The sequence below is a fragment of the Bubalus kerabau genome, chromosome 4, assembly GCF_029407905.1.
Source record: "Bubalus kerabau isolate K-KA32 ecotype Philippines breed swamp buffalo chromosome 4, PCC_UOA_SB_1v2, whole genome shotgun sequence".
Classification (NCBI taxonomy): Eukaryota; Metazoa; Chordata; class Mammalia; order Artiodactyla; family Bovidae; genus Bubalus; species Bubalus kerabau.
The window spans coordinates 152,645,312-152,669,603 of record NC_073627.1 but is presented as its reverse complement, the minus strand read 5'-3'; the positions used below and the strand labels follow the sequence as shown (position 1 = coordinate 152,669,603).

General features: G+C 42.4%; 1 long non-coding RNA gene across 2 annotated transcripts; it reads left to right on the top strand.

The window, feature by feature from the left end:
• The first annotated feature begins 406 nt into the window (after positions 1-406).
• LOC129651692 (uncharacterized) lies at positions 407-18,698 on the top strand. 2 transcript variants are annotated; one of them, XR_008714275.1, is made up of 4 exons: positions 407-2,175; positions 2,599-2,932; positions 17,124-17,209; positions 17,664-18,698. It is a non-coding gene; the product is annotated as an uncharacterized LOC129651692 (long non-coding RNA). The 2 variants fall into 2 exon arrangements; XR_008714274.1 differs by having other exon boundaries at positions 418-2,932.
• Positions 18,699-24,292: the final 5,594 nt, after the last annotated feature.

Genomic DNA, 24,292 nt, shown 5'->3' with positions numbered 1-24,292 from the left:
TCCTAAGGTATTTCATGGGTGTTGATTTTCCAAAATGGACAAGACCCACATCCAAAGATTATGCAAGATCGCAGGAGCCAGAGAGAGCTCATTAACCTTTCAAATTCCTTCAACTCAGCTCCCCAGGGAAGAAAGACAACAGATGGTCAACGTGCTGTTCACTTCCTCAGCTGCATGATTATTTATAGAGACATTTAACTTGACAGACTGGTTGGAATTTTCTAGTGGCTATAGGAGCTGACACATTCAAGTTTAGCCTGAGCTTTAACACCTGATTATTAAATCTGTTCAAAAGGCAGCCACTAGCCCAATACAGTGGGAAACGGTTTACTAGAAAGAGTGGTGGGTGGGAAATAGGAAATATGGGTCCAGCTCACTGTTTTATTATCATTACTTTTATTATAAATTTGTTCATTTGGCAAATGCTTTTTGAAATATCTGTTTTACACCAGAGTCTGCTCTATTCTATGTATTTAGCAAAAAAGGGTTGAGGGAAACCATCACATAATGGTTTCTTCTGCTGAAGGGGCAAACACGGTTTGTATATGTAAGCCATCATTCTTAAGCAATTTACATCCAGGTTTATGTGCTCCTTTCTCAGAAAGTAAGCTATATTGAAGGAAGAGAAAATGAGGCTCCTACAGATGTGTGTGCTGGCTTACTTGTACCTTTAGAACCTTGCCCCTTTGGTGGTGTTCTAAATGAAGAGAGCTATGATTAGATGTTAACATAACTCACAATTTTTGCCCTAAGGAACACTGGAGAGTGGGGAGGGATAGACGAGCTGTCTTCCTTGCTGAAACATGTGCCCAGTCATCTCTGCTGTGCCTTTCCCTTCTGAGTTAGGCCCCAACTTTATCACATGAACATGTCGGCTTGGGGGTTCAGGACTGTTTGGTCACGTGAAGAAACCCCAGCTTTGGCCAAGGGCTAGAGCAGTCCAGATACATCCAAATACAGTTTAGTCCCAGGTAGGAAGAAACCGCCTTTTGAAATCCTGTAGCTCCTCTCCTTTTCTTGGTGCCCTCAACTTCCATGTCATTATGACTGCAAGGCTGACACTGCAGAGGAGGAAGCCCCTGTTCTTGGCAGGTCTGAAGAGACAAACTTTCCTCTGCTGCTGCTGCTGCTAAGTCGCTTCAGTCGTGTCCGACTCTGTGCGATCCTGTAGACGGCAGCCCACCAGGCTCCCCCGTCCCTGGGATTCTCCAGGCAAGAACACTGGAGTGGGTTGCCATTTCCTTCTCCAATGCATGAAAGTGAAAAGTGAAAGTGAAGTCGCTCAGTCGTGCCGACTCTTAGCGACCCCATGGACTGCAGCCTACCAGGCTCCTCCGTTCATGGGATTTTCCAGGCAAGAGTACTGGAGTGGGGTGCCATTGCCTTCTCCAAACTTTCCTCTAACTTTTAGCAATTTTGAGTCTACTGATGCTACATACTTGTACATATTAACTTGAGGTAGACCTTGCCAGGTTATGCCTTATACCTTAAAGCCATTCTCATATCCATCTTCTCATTAACACTTACAAAAACTTTGTGGGGTATTTATTAATTTCAGTCTACCAATGAAGAAACATGAGCTCAATCAAATGTAATGATGTGTCCAACCGCAGGGATGGTGAGTAGTGAAGCTCATATCAAAACCATGTCTCTGATTTCCATTCCCTGTGTGTAGGCAGGATTCTAACTTGTTTTCCAAGAGTTCCTGCCTACCTTCCACATATACATCCTGAATCATCCTTGTGATTGAATCTGATGGGTTTTCCTGCTGTGATTAGGTTATGTTATCTGGCACAGTTGATTATAAAAAAAAGAGAGAGGATCCTGGTGGGCCTAACCTAATCACATGGGGCCTTTGAAAACAGAGGATTTTCTGTAGCTGGTAGCCATGGCACAAATCAGAGATTGGAAGTATTAGAAGGATTTGATGCCCTGTTGTTGGCTTGATGATAGAGGGGCCAGGTAGAAAGGACTTGAGAGCCAATGGCCAACAAGGAAACTGGGCCTTCAATCCTGCAACTGAGTCCTGCCAGTAAGGATGAACTTGGGAGTAGGTTCTTCCCCAGAGCCTCCAGATGGGAACTCAGCCCACCGATGCCTTAATTACAGCTTCATGAGACCCTGAGCAAGGAGCTAGTCATGCTGAGCCAGGCAGGGCCTCTGACCCATAGAATTGTGAGTTAGTAAATGGGTGTTGTCTTAAGCCATTAAATTTGTGGTAATTTGTTTTGCAACTTGATTTTCTTGCTAAATCTTAGGACTCAGAGCAAGTTTTTAAATTTTTCTGGTCTTCATTTTCATTTGAAAGAGAATTGGTATGTTCTTTAAGGTACTTCCAGCTCAGATGATTCTAAGGTTCTTAAAACTGTGTTTTTATAAAGATGGAAAGAAAATAGTACACATGAAAGCACTTTAATTTTGAGGAAACATGTGAATTGAGAATAGTAATCAATCTAATGATGTTTCTAGTCATCTGATGCCCTCTTGGGATTTTCTAGGACAGTTTCCCATGAAAAGTAATCTCATGAAAAGCCCTAAAAGTAATTTTAGGGCTACAGCTGTGGTCATATAGGGAAAAGAGACTTTCTGACTCCCCAGGGACTCCTCTCCACTGTGGCAGACTTCAAGGAGCACACAGAGGGAAGGACATCCTCTAGCATCTTGAAGAACCCAAGCTACAGGGTTGGAGGTGCGGTAGGAATGAGGCGCAGCTCCAGCCTTGCAATGTGAGAGGATGGTGTCCATATGAATAAGCCGAGACAACAAAGTGATCGGAAGCTCCAGAGGAGGAAGAGAGGCTTTGTCAGAGGCATCTGTGAGCTCGGATTGGGTTTTGAAGGGAAGGGGTTTCCCAGCCACACTAGGCTGGAGCAGCACAGAGGCAACAGCACATGTGAAGATGTGGATAATAGCTGCTGATCCTAAAGCCCAGGTGGGTATTCAGTCAGTGGGAATTGTTAGCTGATTATTGCTGGAGCCTTGGAATGAACATGCCGGAGGGAGATTATCTGTGCTAATATTTGAGTCTGTTATCACCTCTCTAATATTAACTCCACATAATTGATACTTATTGATCCTTCAATCTCATGCATATACCCTCAAAAGGATAGTTTTGTTGTGCCTTACTTTCTGTAGTTGGGCTTTCCAGGTGGTGCTAGTGGTAAAATAACCCACTTAATGCAGGTAGATGTAAAAGACGTGGGTTTGATCCCTGGGTCGGGAAGGTCCCGTGGAAGAGGGCATGGCAACCCACTTCAGTATTCTTGTCTAGAAAATTCCATGGACAGAGGAGCCTGGTGGGCTGCAGTTCACAGGGTTGCACAGAATCAGACATGACTGAAGCAACTTAGCACACACACACTTTCTGTAGTTAGAATAATCAAATTAATATGCACATATTGAATCTATCCTTTCCAATGACCTCACCATCACCCCTTCCTGTTACCCAATTCAAGATTCCATTAGGCTCTCCTAAAGAGTAGGAATCATTTGTCCAAAATATGAACTTAATGTGAACTATGACTAACAGTGCTGAAATAAGAAATGCTGGAAATCTAACACTTTGGCCACCTAATGCAAAGAACTGACTCATTGGAAAAGACCCTGATGCTAGGTAAGATTGAAGGCAAAAGAAGAAGGGAGCAGCAAAGGGTGAGATGGTTAGATAGCATCGCCAACTCAATGGACATGAATTTGAGCAAATCCCGGGAGACAGTGAAGGACAGGGAAGCCTGAAGTGATGCAGTTCATGTGGTCACAGTCAGGCATGACTTAGCAAATGAACAACAGTAAGAAATACTGGACTGTAAACTTCTCGAGGACAGGAGTCTTGCTTTTCACATCTCTATAGGACTCAGCACAGTTTCTTACACACAGCAAATGTTCACTGTTGAATTAAATTTAATTTGAGTTAAGTTTTATTAGCATGCAAAGAAAAAAGGAGCAAAGATCATATAAAAATCTCCCCAATGGATAGTGCTCAGGCTTTTTGCACACACCAACCAGAGCAGCCTCAAAGCACACAGCCGATTGGTTAGAGCACATATCTCTTGGAAAATATCATATTTCAGACCCTGTTCCTGGGAGAAAGTTGTTCAGCTGCCAGAGGCAAGCTTGGAAGAAATCCCCTCTCCACACTAGATCCAAGTTTTTCTCCTCAGTCACAGGAGACTCATTTATTACTACTCTAGATGACAGCTTCAGAAGTGGATAGTTAAATTACACAATTATGGATAATAGTGTGACATTAACTGAGGAAATATAAACTAGTTCCTAAGTGTTGCTAATTGTCCCCCACCACTATATGGAGTTAAAGACCAGAAATGATGGAAGCTTGGCCAATCTTTTGTTTCCTTTTGGTGGGAAAAAATGTTTCCCTTGAAATCTGGAGGAAGAAATCTTAGAGGTTATCTATTTCTCTAATGTTTAGTCTACCACTACTTTATTCATTGAGCAATGTTAATTACTGAATGCCTACTATGACTCAGACACTGGGCTGGCCTCTAGATTTGAGCTGCGAATGAGATTAGTGTGGTTGTTTGTCCTTATTGAAGCTTCAAACCTAGAAGTTAGAAATTTCAAGAGTGTGAAGTATGACCAAGGGCAAAGATGCTCCAGGAGCATGTTCTTAGGAAACTAACCTTGTTCAGGGAGGTGAGAGTCTCTAAGGAAACGATATTTTAGGTGTAAGCTAAAGATGAATGTGAGTTAGTGAAATGAGGGAGATAACAGACGGTGGGAGGGATTACAGATTAAAGGAATAACCACATTTATGTAAGCTTGCCCTTATTAAATAGAAAAATCAGACTGAATTTCTAAAAGAGAAAGGATGCTCTGAGTGGAGAAGGAAAATATGAGATTTTAGACTTAGACCAACCTCATTGCTGGAGTAGGAAAAGGCAGCCCACTACACTATTCTTGCCTGGAGAATGCCATGGACAGAGGAGCCTGACGGGCTATGCAGTCCACGAGTTGGCAGAGCTGGACACAACTGAAGCGACTTGCACGCATGCGCGCAACCTCATTGCATTTACTGAGAAATTGTGCCACCTTGTGGCAGCTAGTTATCAATGCACATGCTGCTGCTGCTGCTGCTGCTAAGTCGCTTCAGTCGTGTCCGACTCTGTGCGACCCCATAGACGGCAGCCCCCCAGGCTTCCCGTCCCTGGGACTTGCCAGGCAAGAACACTGGAGTGGGTTGCCATTTCCTTCTCCAATGCATGAAAGTGAAAAGTGAAAGGGAAGTCGCTCAGTCGTGTCTGACTCGAGCGACCCCATGGACTGCAGCCTACCAGGCTCCTCCGTCCATGGGATTTTCTAGGCAAAAGTACTGGAGTGGGGTGCCATTGCCTTCTCCATCAATGCACATGCTGTGTATCAAAAGGTTTTCTTGGAATCCTAGGATTTTTTTTGAGAAGGAAGGTCCTTGCTTTAGAAAACAACTTATTATACAGAGTGAAGTAAGCCAGAAAGAAAAACACCAATACAGTATACTAACGCATATATATGGAATTTAGAAAGATGGTAACGATAACACTGTATGCGAGACAGCAAAAGAGACATAGATGTATAGAACAGTCTTTTGGACTCTGGGAGAGGGAGAGGGAGAGGGTGGGATGATTTGGGAGAATGGCACTGAAGCATGTATAATATCATATAAGAAACTAATCGCCAGTCCAGGTTCGATGCTTGGGGCTGGTGCACTGGAATGACGCAGAGGGATGATATGGGGAAGGAGGTGGGAGGGAGTTCAGGATGGGGAGCACGTGTACGCCCATGATGGATTCATGTTGATGTATGGCAAAACCAATACAATATTGTAAAGTAATTAGCCTCCAATTAAAATAAATAAATTTAAATTAAAAAAAAAGAAAACTATTCCATAGATTTCTAACCTTATTGAGAAGCATACATACAATTGTATGCCTCTCCCTATGAGTCATATTTTGAACGGTATCTATAAGACAAAAGTCCACTTCTTTTTCCTTTTTTCCCTCTGTAACTGGTTGTTGTTCTTTGGTCACTGAGTCGTGTCCGACTCTTTGCCACCCCATGGAATGCCAGGAGTCTTCCAGGCTCTTCTGTCCATAGGATTTCCAGCCCTGGGAATACTGGAGTGGGTTGCCATTTCCTTCTCCAGTTAACTGGATAATCCTGGCTAAATTATTAAGTTGATATAGTTCCATTTAAAAGCAAAGGAACCTGAGTTTTTGTTTCATTTAGTATTGTAAAATGCCAGTTCCGCCTTAGGAAAGTTATCTCCCTCTCTGGGTGCTAGTTCTTCATTTGAAAATGGAAATACCTACTTCATTATGCAACTTCAAGGAAACATAAACCAAAGTACATGTGTACTTAGTAAATGTTTATCCTTCTGTAGCCTTTTTGTGGGCAAAAGTTCCATTTTATTAGCTTACTTATTCTTGTTTACATCACTGAGAGCCCCCTGGGAATCCAGGGGTTCCATTCTTGTCATCTAATACCAATCAAATTCAACCTTCTTGTTTTACAGATGAATAAACTATGACACAAGAGAAAGGAAGTGATCTATTTCTGCTCTTGATGTTAAATCGCATGTCAATTTACTTCCAGTCATTATAAAGAAACAGTAAAAATAAGGCCTTGGGCCTTCCAGAAATGCAAACAAGTCCATTATGGCAGGCAAGGAGTGGGCAATGGGAAGGAGGGGCATGAGAAATTAACGTAGAATGTTAATTGTAGTTGAGATTTGGAAACATATTGACAGATGCGTTTAAAAAATTTCATCCATATGTTTGGAAATGTTCAATCACAGGTTTAAAGTTATAAACTTTACTGTGTAAGCTGACAGTAAGAAATTATTTCCAGTGAGAATAAGAACTGAAAGCAATGGGCTTAACCAGACAAAAGAGATGTAGGTTGAATGTGGATGGAAATTCTTGACTGCAACACTACACGTGCTACAGATCTTCCATCCTGGAAAAGAACCCAGGCAGCAGTATTCTTAGAAAAGACCCTTATGAATCTGAGTGTTTCCAAGCTTAACCATGAACGATAAAGATTTAATCTATGTAAAGAGCCTTTAAGATGTGTGTTTTTAAAGGGGTTCCCTGTTTGGTTTCCTTTTAACAAAATCTGAGGAATGAAGGTGGAGAGTTTGAAAGACTCTGGATATATCACATCCACATACAAGCTATGAGACTGTGATCTTAACAACACTCTAAGAGTGTCTTCTGTTTACATACATCCCACATCTCCCTCCTATGTTCCAACAGTTTATTAGCCCCTTCTACTTGCTTGTCCCACAGGTACCTCTAACTCAACATTCTAAAACTGGATTCTCTCTTTCCCTCAAATTGCTTTTCCTCCTAACTGAGTGAAAGAATCTCTTTTGATCTGTCAGTTCAAATCAGAAGCCAGGAGTCATCCTCCATCCTTCCTTTACCTCCCTGCTCACTGGCGTTCTGTCCTATGGACTCCACCTCCTTAGAACTACTTGGATTACTACTGGAGGTGATGGAATTCCAGTTGAGCTATTTCAAATCCTGAAAGATGATGCTGTGAAAGTGCTGCACTCAATATGCCAGCAAATTTGGAAAACTCAGCAGTGGCCACAGGACTGGAAAAGGTCAGTTTTCATTCCAATCCCAAAGAAAGGCAATGCCAAAGAATGGTCAAGCTACTGCACAATTGCGCTCATCTCACACACTAGTAAAGTAACGCTCAAAATTCTCCAAGCCAGGCTTCAGCAGTACTTGAACCACAAAATTCCAGATGTTCAAGCTGGTTTTAGAAAAGGCAAAGGAACCAGAGATCAAATTGCCGACATTCACTGGATCATCGAAAAAGCAAGAGAGTTCCAGAAAAACATCTACTTCTGCTTTATTGACTATGCCAAAGCCTTTGACTGTGTGAATCACAATAAACTGTGGAAAATTCTGAAAGAGATGGGAATACCAGACCACCTGACCTGCCTCTTGAGAAACCTGTATGCAAGTCAGGAAGCAAGAGTTAAAACTGGACATGAAACAACAGACTGGTTCCAAATAGGAAAAGGAGTACCTCAAGGCTGTATATTGTCATCCTGCTTATTTAACTTATATGCAGAGTACATCATGAGAAATGCTGGGCTGCAGGAAACACAAGCTGGAATCAAGATGGCCAGGAGAAACATCAATAACCTCGGATATGCAGATGACACCACCCTTAAGGCAGAAAGTGAAGAACTAAAGAGCCTCTCGATGAAAGTGAAAGAGGAGATTGAAAAAGTTGGCTTAAAGCTCAACATTCAGAAAACTAAGATCACGGCATCCGGTCCCATCACTTTATGGGAAATAGATGGGGAAACAGTGGAAACAGTGTCAGACTTTATTTTGGGGGGCTCCAAAATCACTGCAGATGGTGATTGCAGCCATGAAATTAAAAGACGCTTACTCCTTTGAAGGAAAGTTATGACCAACGTAGATAGCATATTCAAAAGCAGAGACATTACTTTGCCAAAAAAGGTCCATCTAGTCAAGGCTATGGTTTTTCTAGTGGTCATATATGGATGTGAGAGTTGGACTGTGAAGAAAGCTGAGTGCCAAAGAATTGATACTTTTGAACTGTGTTGTTGGAGAAGACTCTTGAGAGTCCCTTGGACTACAAGGAGATCCAACCAGTCCATCCTAGAGGAGATCAGTCCTGGGTGTTCATTGGTAGGACTGATGTTGAAGCTGAAACTCCAATACTTTGGCCACCTGATGCGAAGAACTGACTCATTGGAAAAGACCCTGATGCTGGGAAAGATTGAAGGCAGGAGGAGAAGGGGATGACAGAGGATTAGATGGTTAGATGGCACCACTGACTCAATGGACATGAGTTTGGTTGAACTCCAGGAGTTGGTGATGGACAGGGAGGCCTGGTGTGCTACGGTCCATGGGATCGCAAAGAGTCGGACATGACTAAGCAACTGAACTGAACTGATGCTCTTCTCCACCTGTGGTATGGCTACCCTAACTTGGGTTCTTTACATTCCTGGCCTGGGTTACTGGTCCTGCTTCCTGAGTGATCTCTCAGGCTAGTCTGACTGCTTCTACACCTCCTTCTACACTCCCCCCACCAAGGAGATTTCCATACCACAAATCTGATCATTCCACTCCCTCTTTAAACACCTCACTTACCACATCGTTAAAAAGTCCACACTCCTTAGGGTGATATGCAAAGTGCTTTACAACCTTGCCTGCCTGGACTGTTAGCATCATGTCTTCTCCACCCATTTCCCGCAATTCTTTAATCTGACTGTGCATACAATGATTGGTTTTTTCCAGATCTGTCTAGCCCTCCTTTTCTTGTTCATGTTCCTCTCTTGTCCTATCACCCCTCTTCTTTTCTCCTCCTTCATGATTCATCTCAGTTATTATTTCTTCTCTCCACACCCTAGACCAAGTTAGGGGCCTATCCTCTGAAAAGGAATGTATTAATACAGTACATTTCAGTTTACAAAGTACTTTTAAATACAAAATTATTTAATTCTTTTCAAAAACTAGATCAGATCAGATCGGATCAGTCGCTCAGTCGTGTCCGACTCGTTGCGGCCCCATGAATCGCAGCACGCCAGGCCTCCCTGTCCATCACCAACTCCCAGAGTTCACTCAGACTCATGTCCGTCAAATCAGTGATGCCATCCAGCCGTCTCATCCTCTGTCGTCCCCTTCTCTTGCCCCCAATCCCTCCCAACATCAGAGTCTTTTCCAATGAGTCAGCTCTTCGCATGAGGTGGCCAAAGTACTGGAGTTTCAGCTTTAGCATCATTCCTTCCAAAGAAATCCCAGGGCTGATCTCCTTCAGAATGGACTGGTTGGATCTCCTTGCAGTCCAAGGGACTCTCAAGAGTCTTCTCCAACACCACAGTTCGATTTATACCCATTTTATAGACAAGGCTCGGGGATTTAGCTTGTTCAAGATCACACAGCTAGTCAGTAACAGAACTGGGACTATAACCAGGTCATATAGTGCAGGGCTCTTTCTCCTGTACCCTGTGGAATAAAATCAGAGGAGAAAGCAGAGGGTGTGCCATCCAAACTGTGATAGACTGCCGTCAAGAAAGTGAGGGCCATAACAGAAATCTTCCTTCTTGCTTACCGCCCACCCCCAACCCTGTCAATGTGATTTACAGTATTTAAGAAGAGAAGAAAAGTCTACTGGGTTTATTCATACTTTTACCCCTATGGTTTTTCTGTGTTCCTCACTGACATTCCAGAATTCCTTCTTTTATCATTTTGGTCTCAAGAACATCTTTTGCAGTATGTCTACTGATGACAAATTTTAGTTTTTCTTCCTCTAAGAGTGTCTTGATTTCCCCCTTATTCCTGAGGGATATTTTTTACTAGATATAGAATTCTGCATTCATAGTTCTTTTATTTCTGTATTTGAAGCATGTTGTGCCACTTATTTCTGGCTGGATGACTTCTAATGAGAATTATGGGCATTTGAATGGCTTTCTCCATAGGTAAAATGTTATTTCTTGGTCCTTCCTAAATATGAGACCAGATGCTTTAAAATACATAGAAGAAAACATAGGCAGAATACTAACATTTCAATCCATCTCCTAGAATAATGAAAATTTAAAAAAATTGAACACATGGGACTTACTTAAACTGAAAAACTTGTACAGCAAAGGAAACAATAAACAAAGTGATAAGACAACCCATAAATTGGAATAAGATATTTGCAAATGATGTGACCAACAAGGGATTAGTCTTCAGAATTTACAAACAGCTCATGTTGCTTAACAGCATCAAAACAAACAATCCAATCAACAAATGATCAGAAGACCGAAATAGACATTTCTCCTAAGAAAACATACAGTGGCCAAGAGGCACATTAAAATGTGTTTAACATCACTAATTATTAGAGAAGTGGAAATCAAAACTACAGCCAGAATGGCTATCATCAAAAAACACATGAACAATAAGTGCTGGCGAGAGTGTGGAGAGAGGGAAACCCTCCTACACTGTTGTTGGGAATGTAAATTGGTACAGCCACTATAGAGAACAGTATGGAAGTTTCTTAAGAAACTAAAAATAGAGCTACCATATAACACTATAATCCCACTCCTGGGCATATATCCAGAGAAAAACATGATCCAAAAAGCTACATGCACCCCAATGTTCATTGCAGCACTGTTTACAATAGCAAAGATATGGAAGCAACCTAAATGTCCATCAACAGAGGAATGGATAAAGATGATGTGAAACACATCTACAATGGAATATTACTTAGTCATTTAAAGGAATAAAACAATGCCATTTGCAGCAATAGGGATAAACCTAGAAATTGTCATACTGAGTGAAGTAAGTCAAATAGAGAAGGAGAAATATTGTATGACATCCCTTATATGTGGAATCCAAAAAGAAATGATACAAATGAACTTACTTACAAAATAGAAAGAGACTCACAGACTTTGAGAAAGAACCTATGGTTGCCGGGGGAAGAATGGGAAGGAAGGGATAGTTAGGGAGTTGGAGATGGACTTGCACACACTGCTATATTTAAAATGGATAGCCAACAAGGACCTACTGTATAACACATGGAGCTCTGCTCAATGTTATGTGGCACCCCGGATGGGAAGGGAGTCTGGGGGAGAAAGTATACATGTATATGTATGGCTGAGTCCCTTTGCTGTTCACCTGAAACTATCACATTGTGAATCAGTAATACCTCAATACAAAAGAAAAAGCTTACAATTTTTTCTTAAATTAAAAAAATTTCTTGGTATTTCATTTTCAGAACTTTGTGATGTTTTGCATGGATTTCATTGGGTTTCTCCTATTTGGAGTTTGTTTAGCTTCTAGAATCTATAGGTTTATATCATCTGCTAAGTGTGGATATGCTCAGCCATTATTTCTTTGAAAACTTTTCAGTCCCACCTTCTTTCTCCTCTCCTTCTGAGGCTCCAATAACACATGTAAGATTTGTATTGCAGGACAATCTTGACACACAGGAATTGGGGGCTCACTTTTAGAAAATCTGTTTTCTTTCTCTTGTTCAGTTGAAAAATTTCCATCATTCTACCTTCAACTTTATTGATTCTTCACTCTGTACTTTCCTCTCTATTTTCCATTGTGCCCTTTCATTGAGTTTTTCATTTGTATTTTTTAGTTCTAAAATATTAATTTTCAGTTCAGTTCAGTTCGGTCTCTCAGTCGTGTCTAACTCTTTGCGACCCCATGAATCGCAGCACGCCAGGCCTCCCTGTCCATTACCAACTCCCGGAGTTCACTCAGACTCACATCCATTGAGTCAGTGATGCCATCCAGCCATCTCATCCTCTGTCGTCCCCTTCTCCTCCTGCCCCCAATCCCTCCCAGCATCAGGGTCTTTTCCAGTGAGTCAACTCTTCGCATGAGGTGGCCAAAGTACTGGAGTTTCAGCTTTAGCATCATACCTTCCAAAGAAATCCCAGGGCTGAACTTTCTTTATATTTTCTATTTCTTTTCTGAGACTTTCTTTTTTTTCCCATTTGTTTCAAACATGCTCATTTTTGCTCACTGAAGCATTTTCATTATGGGTGTTTTAAAACCCTTGCTGTATAATTCCAACATGTGTCCTATTGATGTTGGCTTCTGCTGTCTTTTCTCAATCAAGTTGAAACTTTCCTGCTTCTTGGTTTATCTGATGATTTTCTATTGTATTCTGGACATAATAATTATTATGCTATGAGACTGTTTTATAGTTAAATTCTTTGTTTCAACGGGCTCCTCTGTCACTGCACTGGTAAGAAAAGGAGGATACCACCTTGGTACAGCCCAGTTGGGATGGAAATTCAGATTCCCTACTTAGTTTCCACTGACATAGTGGAGGAGGGATTCATTAACATCAGATAGGGATAAAAGCCCTAGATCCTCACTCAGCCTACTCTAACACCATGCTGGTGAGTGGGAGGGGCTGTCTCATTACAGTCAGGTGGGTGAGGGTGGGCATCTAGTTTCCCCAGTAACTCTGAGGATGCGGATGGCAATAGAGCTGCAGTATTTTATGTGATATGTGATTAGAGTTTTTAATTTGCATTTTCTAGTTTTAAGATTTCTATTTGGTTCTTTAAGGTCTTAAAGTTATGGTTTAAAAGTTTTCTGTCTTGCTCGGTTGTCCTTTTCCAATTCTTTTGGCTAGACAGAATTGGCTCTGGGTGCGGGTGTGTGGGGCTTCTGTTGTCTGTACTCATTGGCATTTGCAAGTTGCCAGCTTCTTGATTCTTTATATCAATAACCTCAGCTATGCAGATGACACCACCTTTATGGTAGAAAACAAAGAGGAATTAAAGAGCCTTTTGATGAAGGTGAAAGAGGATAGTGAAAAAGCTGGCTTGAAGCTCAACGTTTAAAAAACTAAGATTGTGGCATCTGGGCCCATTACTTCATGGCAAATAGATGGGAAAACAATGGAAACAAGGACAGACTTTATTTTCTTGGGCTCAAAAATCACTGCAGGTGGTGACTGCAAGCATGACACTTCTCCTTGGAAGAAAAGCTATGACAAACCTGCTGCTGCTGCTGCGTCGCTTCAGTCATGTCCGACTCTGTGCAACCCCATAGACGGCCACCCACTAGGCTCCTCTCTCCCTGGGGTTCTCCAGGCAAGAATACGGGAGTGGGTTGCCATTTCCTTCTCCATGACAAACCTAGACAATGTATTAAAAAGCAGAGGCATCACTTTGCCGACAAAGGTCCGTATAGTCAAAGCTGTAGTTTTCCCTGTAGTCATGTTCGGATGTGAGAGTTGGACCATAAAGAAGGCTGAGAGCCAAAGAATTGATGCTTTTGAACTGTGGTGTTGGAGAAGACTCTTGAGAGTCCCTTGGACAGCAACGAGATCAAACTAGTCAATCCTAAAGGATATCAGTCCTGAATATTCTTTGGAAGGACTGAAGCTGAAGCTGAAGCTCCAATACTTTGTCCACCTGTTGCAAAAAGCCGACTCATTAGAAAAAACCCCCATGCTGGGAAAGATTGAAGGCAGAAGGAGGAGGGGACGACAGAGGATGAGGTGGTTGCATGGCATCACCGACTCATTGGACATGAGTTTGAATAAGCTCCAGGAGATGGTGAAGGACAGGGAAGCCTGGTGTGCTGCAGTCCATGGGGGTCACAAAGAACTGGACACACCTGAGCAACTAAGCACAGCACAGCACATGGCCCTTCTCTGTGCCTCAGTTTCCTCATCTGTAACATGATATTGAGGCAGGAAATAGATGGGACCCAGGCTGAGCAGCTAGAATTTGCACTCTAAGATGAAGGTAGGAGAGGCGAGCCCTGCCCAGAATAAAAGATAAGGGACTATGTATTTCTCATTCTTGAATGCAAGGAGACCTTCCTGACTATACAGCTCCTTGAAAGTCAAAAAGGGAGTGGGCACCACCCCGTAGCAGGTGATGCCAACATACCCATAGTCCTCTTTGCTGGAATCCATCTTTGCTAAGAGATGTGAATGCACTCATGGGAGGATCCTGAGATATACCAAATACAGACTCAGAACCAGGCAAAGCAAGATGATTCATCAAAGGAAACTCAGAAGAAAGGCCCCCATAAAAGTAATTTAAACCACCACGAGGGTTCAACTCTCTCTGAGGCTGCCTGCGTGTAATCTACATGTACTCTTTTCCCTCTTAATAAACACTTTACTTGTTTCACTATTTTCTGTCTTTGTGGGAATTCATTTCTGCAAAGCTGAAGGGCCAGAGCCTTGCCACTGCCGCTCGTCTAGGAGTTAGGATTCCGCACTCTCACTGCTGCAGCCCAACCTCAATCTCTGGTGGGGAACCGAAACTGTGCTTCACGCCATTACAGCTGAGGCCACCCAAGATCACACAGTGCTGTGCTGAGTTGGTCAGACGTGTCCGAGTTTTTGTGACTCCATGCGCTGTAGCCCGCCAGGCTCTTTTGTCCATGGGGATTCTCCAGGCAAGAATACTGGAGTGGGTTGCCATGCTCTCCTCCAGGGAATCTTCCCAACCCAGGGATTGAACTCAGGTCTCCCACATTGCAAACAGATTCTTTACTGTCTGAGCTACCAGGGAAACCCCAAGATCATATTTGGTGCCGAAACTCAGGAACTCAAGGTCAACTGCAGGCCTTGCCCAACTGCAGCTTGAGGTCCCTGACTGTCACTCTTGCCCTCTTTCTCTCACTCTCTGCTTTGCTCTATTTTCAATACCCACAGGGCATAAACTCTGTTCTCCCACTGCGCTAAGTCTTCCCCCCAAAGTCAGGCGTGGCAAGGGTATTCCCCAGGTCACAAAGATTCAAATAATAATCACTTGAGTGACAGCTGATGCTGTTCTTTGGGAACTGGTGAAAATGTGATTTCCCATCGTGAAGGAGCCCATGAGGTTTCTCTCGCTCTCTCACTGTCCAATGTGGAACCCTCCACTATACTTTTCTTCCACACTTTGCTTTCACAACAAGGTATCTTTCTCACTTTATATCTCCATGCCCTTTTAGGGGAGGATTTCCTGGACATCATTCCTAAACTGTGTCCCTGCTCTGCCAAACTCAGTGCTGTCTATGTCAGACAAAATTGTCAGACAATTCCCAATTCTGTCTTAGCTGCCAGACATATAGGGCAACGCATTTTGGGTTCTTCTGCTATTTAGTCTCTTACTTTACTCAATGCCCAGAATTTACTATGAGAATTTCTTTGTCTCCCAGCCTCCACCCTTGAACCCTGTGCCATCTTCCATAACATCCAACTTCAGTTTCTCCAAAGGTCCTTCTTTGTATCTATTGGACTCCTTCACTCCAGGCTTTGACAGCCTATGTACTGTTATGAATAGCCTATCTGGCTGGCCACTACCCAGAAGCCCAAATTATAAACTTTGTAGATGCTCAGTCATGAGCAATACACCCCAGTGTAGGAAGGCTTATCGTAGGACACAAGCTGTGTAGACAATGGATCCCTCCAAAGGAAAATCCTGGCATCCAGTCTGCAATGGTTCAAATGTCTCCCCCCTGGCCACACTGGGGGACACCTTGGTCAAGGCACTAAGGAAGACCAGAGACATCTTGATAGCAGAGTAGAGGATGCTTGAAACGCCATCAGGTTTGAAAGGAATTTGGGGGACACCCTGAACCCCTTCAGGTTAAAACCTCCTGGTAAATGTTTCTGGGACACCAGATTCCATTTGTAGAACTTTCTTGTTCTCAGTTGCAAGTTACCCGACATGGGAGGATCCTTCTCCAAGCCAGAAGAAACACCTCTGAAGTGTATCTTTAAGAACAGGAAATTTTTTTTAATAGAAGGGCTTAGAAAGGAAAAACTTAAGTTGTATGTTGGGAAATGGAGAAAAATAGCCTGAAAAAAGGTCTCTAAATTATAATACCATTCTGCAATTGGATCTTTATTGCTGCAGGATGAGAAAGTGGACTGAAGTTTCCTATATTCAGGCTTTCAAGGTTCTTTACCAAAACCCTGCCCTATATAGCTCTTGTAATCCAAAACGTGGGGAACCAGAAGCTTTCCTGACATTTCATATGATTCCCTTCTATGATCTCCCATCTCTCAGAGGGGATCATCAAGCTCCCCCAACTCCTGACAGTATTTCTACTTCTCCAGAGCCACTCACTTCTCTGCAGTCACGTACTGTTCCCTGTCTCTTGGACCAATCCCAACCTCTACTTCCCTATGTCCCTCAATACTCTTTACCCCAAGGAAGAGTCACTAGTTCCTGTGGGGTAACTTGTAGTAGAGCTTCCTCTCACCCTGGATCAGGGAAATTATGCCTTCTTAGGGAAGTGGCAAGAAATTCAGGCAAGGCTTTACTGGGGTTCCTGTGCCAGCTACAGGAGGGAGCAAAAACAAGAAATAGGTTCTCTCACTTGCTCCCTAGAACAGGGGCAGGGCAGGGTGGGCAAGCTCATTCCTTATATGGGGTGAGGGTAGGGGTGTGTCCGGGGGTCAGGCTGGAGGGGTGGCTTAGGTGATTTACTCACCCCTCTGTGGTGTTGAGTGCTGGGGGCATGCCCAGCACCCTGTTTTGCTCCCGACACCCAGTTTTTGCTCCCGGATCTTCAGAAATGGCAGTTGGGATTTTTGTCTTTTGGTCCAGAATTTGCCCCAACTGCACATGCACTGTTATTTTTACTCTCATATAATTTCTTTGTATTTTCTAGCTCAAGGATAGGTGTGTCCAGGTGCAAGCATTGCAGCATGCATCAAAGGGTCTCAGGTTCCAGGCCTGACTTATGATCAATCATAGGTATGAAAGCAACTTTCAAAGGTATTTATGGATTAAAAATGATATCATGACAATCATGAAACTGTGGAGTGGGACAGATTTTGACCTTTTAGATATCAGCTGTTGACTGAATTCAGCAGGCTTTGCATTGATCTTTTCAAATAAATCAAATATGGAGCTATGACCTAAGAAAAATGGGCCATTGTCCCTTCAGCAAACCACCGGGAAGATGGTGTGGTACACAGTTCAGCTCTAGCTGTGACCCTGTACTATCTCCTGTTGCTGGTAACAAAATTAATAGGTTGGTGCAAAAGTAATTGTGGCTTTGCACTGTTGAACATTGTCATTTGATATTAGAATGCAGTCTTAAATAAATGTGGTTGTGTTATACATCATTTTTAATGCCCATTTCTCACTTTATATATTTTTGCTAATGACATTACTTGCTGTTTATTTTGTATTTATTTTAAATTAGGGAAATGAGGTCAGACAAAAAGCAAGTTTGAACGATTTTCTTCTTCGAGTTCAAAATGGATTGTAAAGGAGTGGAGATAACACAACATCAACAATACCTCTGGCCCAGGGACTGCTAATGAATGTATAGTGCAGAGGTGGTTCAAGAAGCTTTGCAAAGGAAACAAGAGCCTTGAAGATGAGGAGTACAGTGGCTGGCCATGGGAAGTTGACAACAAGGAACTGAGAGGATCATCAAAGCTGATCCTCTTACAAAGAAGTTGCCAAAGAACTCAATGTCAACCATCTTATGGTCATTCAGCATCTGATGCAAACTGGAAAGGTGAAAAATCTCAGTAAGTGGGTGCCTCATGAGCTGACTGAAAATCAAAAACATTGTCATTTTGAAGTGACTTCTCTTATTCTATGCAACAACAAAGAACCATTTCTCGATTGGATTGTGATGTACAATGAAAAGTGCACTTTATACAACAACTGATGATGACCCTCTCAATGCCTGGACTGAAAAGAAGCTCCAAAGCACTTCCCAAAGCCAAATTTGCACCCAAAAAGGTCATGGTCACTGTTTGGTGGTCTGCTGCCCATCTGATCCACTAAAGCTTTCTGAATCCCAGTGAAACCATTACATCTGAGAGGTATGCTCAGCAAATCAATGAGTCACACTGAAAACTATAATGCCTGCAGCCAGTATCGGTCAACACAAGGGACCCAATGCTTCTGCACCACAATGCTCAACCACACATTGCACAACCAGCACTTCAAAAGTTGAGTGAATTGGGCTACCCATTTTTGCCATATTCACCTGACCTCCTGCCAACCGACTACCACTTCTTCAAACATTTCAACAGCTTTTTGCAAGGAAAATGCTTCCACAACCAGCAGGAGGCAGAAAATGCTTTCCAAGAGTTCATTGAATCGTGAAGCACAGATTTTTATGCTGCAGGAATAAACAAACTTATTTTTCATTGGCAAAAAATGTGTTGATTGTAATGGTTCCTATTTAATGAGTATTTGAGACTAGTTAAAATGATTAAAAATTCACAGTCTGAAACTGCAGTTATGTTTACACCAACCTAATAACACAAACTTAGTGATTTAATGGGACTTCCCTGGTAGCTCAGCAGTGAAGAATCTGCCTGCCATTGCAGATGTGGGCTCAATCCCACAGTATTCTTGCCTGGAGAATTCCACGGACGGAGGGGACTGTTGGGCTACAATCCATGTGGTCGCTGAGAGTCAGACACAACTGAGCGACCAACACTTTCACTTTTTTTCAGTGACTTAAATGACTCACATTTACTGTCTTATAGCTCTGAAGTTCAAAAGTGTGAAATCAATTACTCAGGGCTAAACATCAAGGGGTCAGCAGGACTGGTTCATCCTGGGGGGAAATCTATTTCCTTGCCTTTTCCAGCTTCTAGAGGAAAGAATCACTCCAATCTCTGCCTCTGTCATCACGTTGCTTCTTTGACTCTCTTGCCTCCATATTGTAAGGACCTTTGGAATTACACTGTGCCCACTTGGATAATCCAGGAAAATTTCACCTCAACAGCCTCAACTCCGCCATATCTGGAAAGTCTCTTTTGCCACGTAAGCTAACATAATCACAGGTTCTGGAGATTAGGACAGGGGTATTTTTGGAGGCAATTATTATGCATACCATGCATTGGAAGAATGCTGCCCCAGTTGTGCTGCCAGACCACAGAGCAGGCAGCCCCTAGCTGACTGCTGAAGGCTGAGTTGTTGTTTTAGTCACTAAATCATGTCCAACTCCTTTGTGATGCCATGGACTGTAGCCTGCCAGGCTCTTCTTTCCATGGAATTCTCCAGGCAAGACTACTGGAGTGGGTTGCCATGTCCTTCTCCAGGGGATCTTCATGACCCAGGGATCGAACCCGCATCTCCTGCAGAGGCAGGCAGATTCTTTACCCTTAAGGCACCTGAGAAGCCTGAAGGCTGAGTAAGGACTGCTTTAAGAGGGCATTGTAAGAACAGGGACCCTGGAGGACCCGTCCAGGGTCCTCCTCAAAGTATTTGTTGTAGAATGCTATGTCAGGAGCTATGCTTGGGGCCTTATGCCCCCTTCTCTTTCATCCTCCAGACACCCCCATGAGATTCTCGGCTATGCATCTGAGACAAAAAGAGAATTCAAATCAGAATGGAGTAGACTGGAGTGGGACGGGAAGGCTGGAAGGCCCTGGCGGTGGCTATATTCTGCATACACGTGTGATGGTGGGGTTGGAAAGAGAGCTTGGTGTCAAGTGGACAGGGAGGGGTGGGAACAGTCATCTGGAAGGATGCTAATGTTCTTGCCTTAATGGTCTTGAGAGTGAATGCTAGAGAACATGTTCTTTTTATTTTAAGGATGATATTCCTAGTTAATTTTTTTTCAAGGTTATAGAGGAGTAAAAGACAAAAAGCTAAAGTCCTTGCCTTCCGTCTCTCTCATGTTCCACAGTTAAACTTTCCAGATGTAGCTTCTATTAAAATAGTTTCACCTCAGAATTTTTTCTCTGAAAAACAAAGATTTGGGAGGCAGAGAAGAGAGGAAGGTTAGCCTGGACTCTTGAGTCTGAGGTGCTGTTGGACATCCAGGGAGAGGATACTGGAGGCAATGGAGAAAAGGGGTCCAGAGTTTAATAGACAGGTATGGACAGAAAAGACTTATAATATAGCCTTAGAAAATTCATTTTCTGGATATGCTAGAAACTACCATTATAATGATTTTTCCTGGATATTAATATTATAAGCACTTTTCCCCCAAGCACCCATAGTACCATCGGTGAACATTTCCTTTTTCAGTAACTTACTTGCACATGTCATGGTAGTAAATCTCTTCTGCTTGAAATGTTTTGGTTTAAGAATGCTACTGTCTGGCTTCATCAAGGGGGCTATCCACCCTAGCTATTTGGGTAGAGTCATCTTTATGATCTCACTGTTCAGGGAATTAGAGTTAGCTCTGACCACCAGAAAGATTTTAGTTGAGTAGATGTCATCATTGGGCGTAATTTCTGCCCTCTTAGCCTCAAAAATGTTATTAAAAAGAAATCAAGGCTGAGTTTAATTTTCTGTAATGGTGAACCAGTTTGTTTCAAACCAACCCTCACAATCAAGAACAACTAGAAAATCTGGACAAAATCCAAAGTCACATCTTTTGATATCATTGTAGAGAGAAGGGAAGTGCAGTTAAGGGAACCCAACATTTGGCACATTTTCTCCCCAAGATATTTGCCAGAAATAAATGCTGCTGCAGAGGCTGAGAAGCTCAATGAGACTGTTGGTGGTTCCACAGGCCTGGGGAGCAACAACTGTCATTCAAAGTTGGTCAAGGAGAGGGGACCTATCTAGCATCCAGAATCTCAGCTTGTTCCCTGAAGGCTTACACCCCGTCCCTTACGAACTGCCTGCCAAAGTAAGAGTAAATCCTCTCTGCATGAGAAGGAATCCAAAGTCTCAAATTATCTCTGTTATTTTTAAACCACAGATAACTGGCGATCAACCAAATATAGGCACGCATTTAAAAGGACAATAATTAACCAAAAATTAAAAGAAGCAAAATAAGACTGAAGACGGTCCCACAGATGTCCCAGATACTAGGATTATCAATCATGGACTTTAAAATAATTGTTTCATATTTCATGTCTTCAATACATCCAATGAGAATATAGAGGTTTTTTTTTTTTTTTTTTTTTTTTCAGAGAACTGGAAGCTATTAAAAACAATCAAATGGAAATTCTAGAATTGAAAACTATGTTAACTAAAATTAAGAACTCAATGGATGACTTGTACTTCTGTCCATGAAAGATTAAATGCCATAATAATTGCCCTCTGGCCATAAGAATTAGAAAACCAGATAAAATATCTGAAACAATAGTTTCAGACATTGGAAATCGGGTAGCATAGGACTGAGAAACTGAGAGGAAGCAAATGACACGAGCCCTATAATTGTCCCAACTTGCTGCCTGAAGTCAGCTTCCAAAGAGCAATGCAAGAGAGGACAGGAAAACCCAACAATATTCGGAAGTATTGCTGAGTTCAAGAAACAGATATTGAGTTCTAGGAAAGTTGAAAGGTTAGAAATTTGCAGACCGAATTTAGACAAGGATTGTATTATAGAGTTCCAGACATCTGCAGAGGGATCCTGTTGAAGCTTTATGAGAGTACTTGTGCATGTTTGCACCAGGAAAGGAATCCCCCAAAGCAAGAGACAGAACAACTCCTGGTGTTTAGGTAAGGGTGGGAATAGTCTGTGTTCCCACAGGCCTCCTAATAATGCCTGGGGGATTGAGTAGCATATGCATAAGGGCCAGGCCTAGTAGTAGGGTTGAGTTTTCCCCAGAATAAGAGCTACTCTGAAACCCCTATAAATTTTACAATTAAACCTCAAAATTATCAAATTGATCTGAAAGTAACTGCTACCAGAACAACACTCTTTAAAATAATGTAACGGTACCCAGCAGGACTTCCCACATGGCTCAGTGGCAAAGAATCCACCTGCCAATGCAGGAAACACAGATTCAATCCCTGGATCAGGAAGATTCCCTGGAGAAGGAAATGACAACCCACCCCAGTATTCTTGTCTGGGAAATATCATAGACAGAGGAGCCTGGCAGGCTACAGTCCATGGGGTGGCAAAGAGTCAGACACGACTTGGCAACTAGATGACAACAGCAGCAACAAACAGTATCCAGCATGAAAGAACACTGTAAAAGTCACAATACGGAATATTCAATCACAAGTTACCAGGCAGGCAGAGAAGCAAGAAAGCATGACCCGTGGCCAGGAGAAAAATTACTCCACAGAAACAGACTGAGTACAAGGGTTTTTGGCTCCTTAGATAGTTTATTCCTAAGTATTTTATTCTTTTTGTTGTGATGGTGAATGGAATTGTTTCCTTAATTTTTCTTTCTGCTCTTTCATTGTTAGTGTATAGGAATGCAAGAAATTTCTGTGCATTAATTTTGTATCTTGCAACTTTGCTGAATTCATTGATTAGCTACAGTAGTTTTCTTGTGGCATCGCTAGCATTTTCTATATATAGTATCATGTCATCTGCAAATAATGACAGTTTTATTTCTTCTTTTCCAATTTTTATTCTTTTATTTCTTTTTCTTCTCTGATTGTTGTGGCTAGGACTTCTACAGGAGAAGGCAATGGCACCCCACTCCAGTACTCTTGCCTGGAAAATCCCATGGATGGAGGAGCCTGGAAGGCTGCAGTCCATGGGGTCGCTAAGAGTCGGACACGACTGAGCGAATTCACTTTGACTTTTCACTTTCATGCACAGGAGAAGGAAGTGGCAACCCACTCCAGTACTCTTGCCTGGAAAATCCCATGGACGGAGGAGCCTGGTAGGCTGCAGTCCATGGGGTCGCTAAGAGTCGGACACGACTGAGCGAATTCACTTTCACTTTTCACTTTCATGCATTGGAGAAGGAAATGGCAACCCACTCCAGTATTCTTGCCTAGAGAATCCCAGGGACGGTGGAGCCTGTTGGGCTGCCGGTCTATGGGGTCGCACAGAGTCGGACACAACTGAAGCAACTTAGCAGCAGCAGCAGGACTTCTAAAACTATGTTGAATAAGAGTGGCCAGATTAGACATCCTAGTCTTGTTCCTGATCTTAGGTGAAATGCTTTCAGTTTTTCACCACTGAGAATGATGTTTGCTCTGAGTTTATTGTATATGGTCTTTAGCCAACACCGTTCCCTCTTAAACTCTTCCCAAAAATGGAAGAAGGAGGAATACTCCCAAATTTGTTCTACGAGGCCATAATCACCCTAATACCAAAACCAGACAAATACATCACACAAAAAAGAAAATGACACACCAGTATCATGATGAATACAGAGGCAAAAATCCTCAACAAAATACTAGCAAACAGAATCCAACAACACATTAAAAGGATCATACACCATGATCAAGTGGGATTTATCACAGGAATGCAAGGATTCTTTAGTATATGCAAATCAATCAATGTCATAAACCATATTAACAAATTAAAGAATGAAAACTGTTTGATCATCTCAATAGATGCAGAAAAAGCTTTTGACAAAATTCAACACTCATTTATGATAAAAACGATCCAGAAAGTAGGCATAGAAGTAAACTACCTCAATGTGATAAAGACACTGTTGGTGGGAATGTGAACTGATACAGCCACTATAGAAAGCAGTACGGAAGTTCCTTAAATAACTAAACATGTAACTACCATATGACCCAGCAATCCCACTACTGGACATATACCTTGAGAAAACCATAATTCAAAAGGACACATGTACCCCAGTGTTCATTGCAGCACTTTTGCAGTAGCCAGGACATGGAAACAACCTAAATGTCCAATGACAGATGAATGGATATAGAAGATGCGGTGCATACATATAGTGGAATACTACTCAGCCACTACAGGATTGAAATAGAGTCATTTGTAGAGATGTGAAGGGACCTAGAACCTGTCATACAGACTGAAGGAAGTCAGAAAGAGAAAAACAAACATTGTACATTAACAAATAAATGTCGGATGTAGAAAAATGGTACTGATGAACCTATCTCCAAGGCAAGAATAGAGATGCAGCCATAGACAATGGACATGTGGACACAGCAGGGAAAGGGGAGGGTGGGACAAATTGG